The 7042-nt window shown below is 46.8% G+C and overlaps 1 pseudogene; it reads left to right on the top strand.

Annotated features, from left to right (window-relative positions):
* Positions 1-528: 528 nt before the first annotated feature.
* Positions 529-5989, top strand: LOC143485483 (homeodomain-interacting protein kinase 1-like; annotated as a pseudogene).
* The last annotated feature ends 1053 nt before the right edge of the window (positions 5990-7042 follow it).

The following is a 7042-nucleotide window of genomic DNA, read 5'->3' as shown; positions in this document are numbered from 1 at the left end:
ATTGTGTGCTTTGAAAATAAACTACCATTAAATAAAATATTGCTAGTTTGTTAGGTAAGGTAGAGCTACTGGATTAAATCCTACCCAAACGAGCATATATCTTAACTACATATTAATACGCCAACGTGATCGTTTGGGGGGGGGTGGTTAGGTAATAGCTAGCGAGCGAATTAGAGAAAAAGCAAAACTGTAGCTGGCTACCCAAACACGCACATTTAAAACAGTGCTGTTGTTTTGTGTATTGTTTTGAAATTAATCGACCTTATATTTGATCTTATATGCTAATAAAGCAGCGCTGCGTAGCGCGTTGTGGTGCCTGTTACCACGTCACAATCGTAGAATTCGAATTGAGCTTCCATGGAAACCGCTAGTTTACATTACGCGTTGTCATAGTGTGTGCAAACAGAACAACATTTACGGTCGACTACGAATGAATTCCGTGTCGTTTTCTTCTGCTTTTTATTCAAAAAGTTTGTTCTGATAACTAAATAAGATATTCGGATTGGTTAAATCTGTACCACCTGGTCCATGGCGTACTTTGACTCCATGGCTACAAGCAGCAGTTTCCTCAGCATGGACGACTACCGTCTAGTGCAGCACGAGGTCCTCTGCTCTGCCTCCAACAGATACGAGGTGCTGGAGTTCCTTGGCCGCGGGACTTTTGGCCAGGTGGCCAAGTGCTGGAAGCGCGGCACCAGTCAATCTGTCGCCATCAAGATCCTGAAAAATCACCCTGCCTATGCCCGCCAGGGCCTGATCGAGGTGGGGAAATTATGGTAGATTTAAAAGAGGTTTTGAGAATCAATGTGTCAGGGCTGGCTCGGCTGCCACTCCCTCTACCACCAGGAGTTGCGGGACGTAATCAGCAATGATCCGTTTCAGCTGTCTGAAGTTTTGTTTATTGTTTTACCGTGCTCTCACGGCTTATATTGTTTCTCTTTTCACACGTCAAGTACCTCCCTGTACTCCCGCGTTACACAATTGTAGCCCTGATTGTGATGTTGCTTTGTTCCTGCTCTAATAAGATGTAATAGGCTGATATTGGCTAACACTGCAATTTGTAATCAGGGGCAGTGGCGGCTGGTCAATATGGGGCGCTGGGGCGCCGCCCCCTTAATATTGTTCCGATATTAAAATGAGTTCATTTTAAACTGCGATAGTGAGGAAATTATTTAGTGACACTGTGTGTCTAATTGCCATGTTTGAATTTATTAAAAGTGTAAACACATAATTGTATTTAATTGCTTACATTGTGCACACTTCCTGTGTGCGGGGCACCGGTCTAATGAGAGTGCATGGAGAGGCATAAACTTTTGCCAAGCACTGATCTGAGGCTGCAGTTTAATTGGTCGGTTTCAGACACACCCACTCTTGTTGGACACACCCACTCTTGTTGGTAGTGTCAGTCAGCTGCGGTTCGTTAAAGCTGGTTTATACTTTCGCGAGTGATCGTAGGGCGAGACTCCGCCCACCTCGCGCGAACCTCCAACGTAACTCGGTTCATGTTGAATATCAGCAGGCTGGAGCAGCAGCTCATACAAAATGAGAGAAAATTCAGTTTTATCTTTACAAAATAATCTTCTCACAAAGCATTCACTTGAAGAACGTTAGGGCAAAATTCATGTTCAAATAAATAAAGGGCAATAAGACTGCTTTATTTGTTTTTAATTTGTTTACACCCCCCTCAATTATTTGTGCACCAGCCGCCACTGATCAGGGGTCATTTCCCTCTGGAAAAGAGCATCTGCCAAATATAGCAAAAGTAAATGTCTGAAGGGAGCCATGCAGTAACTGGGCTGATGCTATTGAAGTTACGTAGCATATTAGCCCTTGAATGCTGTGCCCACATAACTTAACGCCTGTCCCATCTTCCCCCATCTGCTCAGATGAGCATCCTGAGCCGTCTCAACAAGGAGAACGTAGACGAGTTCAACATTGTTCGCTCGTACGAGTACTTCCAGCACAGGAACCACTTATGCCTGGTGTTTGAGATGCTGGGGCAGAGCCTGCAGGACTTCGTCAAGCACAGCCCGCTGCCGCTGAAGTGCATCCGGCCCATAGTGCAGCAGTTGGCCATGGCGCTCCTGAAGATGAAGAGTCTGGGCCTGATCCACACCGACCTCAAGCCTGACAACATCATGCTGGTGGACCCCGTCAGGCAGCCGTACCGGGTCAAGGTCATCGACTTCGGCTCCGCCACCCACGTCTCCAGGCCGTGTGCTCCTCCTACCTGCAGACCAGATACTACCGGTGAGTGGCGCGGCCTAAGGCATATTGGAAACAGATGCATGGTTGTGGGAATCGCTTCCGCTCGAGTGTGCTTGAGAGGTGAACTGCCCGTTGTGGATGGCTATGGTGACACGGCTGCACATTAAGATTGTGATAAGCATTACGATGAACTGCAACGCGTTTGATTGCCATTTGATTTATAAATGATGTATTTTTAACTGGATCATGTAAGTGTTGTCATTTATCCAAACACCAAAGAATATCTTAATATCTTCAGTGCCTGAGAAGTTAAGATGCTCTCAGCACACATAAAAATATTTTTTTGGTTGGTTTTATGCTTCAGGCTTTGGTAATATCAGTACAGGGTACCCGCACTGCTCCATTGTAGTTACACCATGGCAGTGTTGTTCTGTATTTACGTAGTGGAGAACAGCACATCAGTATGTAGTGTCAGTGTGTCAGTGTAGTGTCAGTGTCAGGTTACACTACAGTAGTAGATGGGTAATGCACAGGCCAGTATTGTGCTACCAATTTACCAAAAGAATATTTCAGGTAGTAAAAAAAATACTTCTTAAAGCTTTTACATTTTCACACATTAATTCATCACTCTGTGTTAAAGTGAGTACCTTTGAATCACCACAAACCACAGTATCATGCTAAACGTGATGATGGACGTTTTTGTCTTTTTGGTCCAGATCGCCCGAGATCATCCTGGGTCTCCCGTTCTGCGAGGCCATCGATATGTGGTCCCTGGGCTGTGTCATCGCCGAGCTCTTCCTGGGCTGTCCCCTGTATCCTGGAGCATCTGAATACGATCAGGTCAGCCCACGGGCCTCGGACCCGAACCTCGCCTTTCTCACGCTTCTGTCTTTATTCACGAAGCATCGAAGAACAGTGCTGATTTAGAGTCTGCTTTCCCACCTCCTTTCCAGAACTTCCTCGCTGTGTAATAAAGATGTAAATCTTGTTTGGGAGAAGAGTGGAGTTGCTAACAGTGATGGCCACCTTTATTCTAACTATGCAGCTTGCTAGCTGTTCTGTAATGACTGGCAAGGAAGAGACTATGAATGATTTTTGGGGAACCAACAAAACAATTAACTCAAATGTGTTGAGAGTGTGATCTGTGGGCCCTTTAGGCCTGAGATGTGTTTGCTGGCTATAATTGGTAATCTAATAAGAGCTCTTTACAGTAGTGCTAGGAATACTGTCTTGCAGTGGGAAAAAATCTCAGGTTTGCATGACAGTGGAATTCTAAGATGGGTCCAGTCAAGGTCCCAGTACAACAGGGTTGACTGGTGCAAGGTGTTTTAGGAAAGCGAGGCCCTTACTGTGTTAGAGGTGCAGACCCATGGTGGCTTTGTGGCTGTAGGGACATGTAGGGTTTGGATAGAGTAGTTGTCTTTGCTAGCTCGTCTTCAGGATCAATATATGAACATAAAATAAAGTCATCCCATCATACCATAAAATCATCCCTCCTGTACGCTGTCGCCGCAGATCCGGTACATCTCCCAGACGCAGGGCCTTCCAGCAGAGAACCTCCTGAGTGCGGGAACCAAGACCAGATGCTTCTTCCACAGGGGCTCTGGCTCCAGCTACCATCTGTGGAGACTCAAGGTCCCCCATCCTTCTTGTGCCATGTGTTCGGTTCATAAGAGATCTGTAATGGCACCTGACAGTACACCTGAACGTTTTTTCTCCTTCTATGTTCCCCAGACGCCTTTAGAGCATGAGGTGGAGCTTGGCGTCAAGTCCCAAGAGACCAGGAGATACATTTTCGACCGTCTCGATGACATGAAGCAGGTTATTTGTGCTCTTGTACACCTTATTGCACGCTTAGCATCACTGCTGTGACATGCAAATGAAGAACAAAGCGCACCAGCTGCTGGTGGAGCATGTAGAGCAAGGTCTTGGTTTTGAGTTCAAGGGTTCGAGGGTTCGTGCTGTCATAATAAGAAGTGTATGTAAGTCACAACAGCGCCTGTGAAATGCAGAGAAACACACGGCAATGTTGCTGCTGAAACAGCGTCTTAGGCACATCGCCGCCCTCTGCTGGCACATAATATGACCTACCCGTTCGTCTCCCATGCAGGTCAACATGCCCATTCTGGAAGGCACAGACGTTCAGGTGGAGAAGGCTGACCGGTGGGAGTTCATCAACCTGCTTAAAAAGATGCTGACGCTGGACGCAGGGAAACGGATCACGCCATTGGAGACTCTCAAACACCCATTCGTCACCATGGCTCACCTCTCTCACTACCCTCACAGTGCACAGTGAGTGTGTACAGGACCGTCCCTCCGTCTCACACAGTCCAGCCTGTGTTCCAGCTCCGACGCGGGCAGGATGGTTTGCGTGTCGATCATTATGCAGGGCTGGGCGCTCCATAATTTGCTTCTTTCGTGTAAAATGTATTCAGACAAGGAGCTAAGAATTCCAACTGGAAGCACACTAAAGTTGCATGCAAATGGAAGAAAACCCCAAAGAGCTCTTTTTAAGGAACGCCATCTTATTGTAACTTGCTGTAGCACAGTGCTGTAACTCACCTCTTTCTGTCTCACTGACTCTGTGTGTCACTCTCGTTGTCTGTCTCACTCTCTGTCTCTCTCACTTTGCAGTGTAAAGTCTTGCTTCCAGAACATGGAGATCTGTAAGCGGAGGTCCACGGGCTTCGACGGCAGCAGAGGCCTGTTCGGCAGTGGGGGCGTGGCTGGGGGCGGGGGCCAGCACCAACTCCAACCTCCCAGTCACCTTCAGCAGCCAGCCCGACCAACACAGCCAGGTGGGCCTGCCAGCACAAGCTTGTCGTGTGTTGCACCAGTATCCCCAAACCTACAGCTCACATTAAACACTGCAGGTGTTCAGATAAGAAATTACTCACCGGAAATGTGCTTTTCAGCTATGTTTGAAGGGTCTTGCCATTAAGTACATGTGACCTGTTTGTTGGTTGTGTGTGTGTCCTCTGCCACGCACCCATCTCAGCCCATCGTCATCTCGGACACACTCCACCCCGCTGTCAGAATAATCACCATCTCCAGCGACACCGAGGGCAAGGACAATGCCAAGATCCTGCCCACCAGGTGCCCTCCCCGCGAACTCCTTTGCTCCGCCTCCTGTGCCTCTGAGCTCTGTGTTGAAACGGTCACCCTTCTGTTTGCTCACTTTGTGGATTTAAACACTCCTCCCTAGCTGCGGCGTGAACAACCGGGTGGACGTCAACAGCTGTGTGACCGTGCGGGACTCGGACACCTGCAGCCCGCTCAGCCCCAGGCGCCTGCCCACCTTTGTGGAAAACGCCGCCACCCTGCCCAAGTCGCTGGCCATGGTCATCCCACCGGGTGAGTCCCACGCGCTCTGCTTCTCCCTCCCCTCCGGCTCTGTCGACAGGCCGCAGTCGTTGATCACTGTCTCACATCTCCTTATAGAATAGAGCGCCACGGCCTCCGGGATGGTCCAAAAAGACCTCGGTTGTGCCTTCTGCCAGAGCAGCCCTGCCCGGCGCCGAGAGACACAGAGCCGCGTCCTCCAAGTTTCAGCCTCTCTGAGCCAGGTAGAGCGTCTGTAGAGCAGTTTGCCTTCTCACGCTGCAGCTGCCATCACACTTCACACTGCCCCATAGAAAATCTTATCTTCGCCCTGTTGTCTTATCCACATGCTGCAACCAGGTGTAGTCCAGAGAGTAGTTCAGCTGGGAGTATTGATATCTCACTGCCATTTTGTGTCTTGGCTCCTCCTACAGGTCCAGGATCTGTTGTGATCTCATGACAGTTCAGGAGGCAGATCCCCCTGGCACCAGTCCACCAGTCAGGAGGATCAACTCACTCCCTGCTCTTTCTTCAATTTGCACTCCTGTTACATTTGCACATTATATTTCTAATTCATTGCATACGTTCACTTTAATCGTAATTACACCAGATTCCTCATACATTCACTTTGCACATACAGTATGTTTACTTACTGCTGCATACGCCACTTACTTGAATGTAAATTTCAGAGACCTCTATTTATTTTATTATATATATAAACAACTCAGCTATATTTTTTATCTTTACTATTGTACTTACCTTTACTATTGTACTATTCCTTTTTTTACTGTTTTAGTTAATGTTAATTTTAAGTAAATGTTTACCGCTGCACTATGGAGTCTGAGAGTAACGTAATTTCAATCCTGTGTATGTCCCGCACGTATCACAGATTTGACAATAAAGCAGGCTCTTCTTACCTGAAAAAAATGACTTTATTACAGAATTTCAATACTGCAGTGTCTGGGCTTTTTTGCTTGTTTGTTAGTCCATTTTTGTTTGTTTTAGCCTATTTTAGTATTTTGTTTTTAAATTATGTTTATTTCAGATGCATCATCTGTTTTATATATTTATTTTTATTTAACATTTATTCAACCAGGAGGAATCTCACTGAGTTACAATAACTCTTCTCCTAGGGAGTCCTGGCCAATATTTGCAGAACAAAACAATTATACACAATGACATACAATACTTCTATACACAACACAATTTCAGAGAGGGTAAGAAGCCTAGGTTTAAGACAGCTTGACGCTCATTCCAAACATAAGGCGCATACAATGAAAAAGCCATTTTCCCCAACTCAATCAATCAATCAATCAAATTTTATTTATATAGCACTTTTTACAACAGTTGTTGTCACAAAGCAGCTTTACAAGTGCCGAGTCCTAGCCCCCAGTGAGCAAGCCAAAGGCGACAGTGGCAAGGAAAAACTCCCTAGTTTTTTGCATGAGGAAGAAACCTTGAGAGGAACCAAGACTCAGGGGGGGAACCCATCCTCCTCTGGCCGACACCGCTC

Source organism: Brachyhypopomus gauderio, unplaced genomic scaffold, assembly GCF_052324685.1.
Source record: "Brachyhypopomus gauderio isolate BG-103 unplaced genomic scaffold, BGAUD_0.2 sc34, whole genome shotgun sequence".
NCBI classification, from domain to species: Eukaryota; Metazoa; Chordata; class Actinopteri; order Gymnotiformes; family Hypopomidae; genus Brachyhypopomus; species Brachyhypopomus gauderio.
Note: the sequence above shows the minus strand (reverse complement) of the source record. Positions and strands in the feature narration are given on the sequence as shown.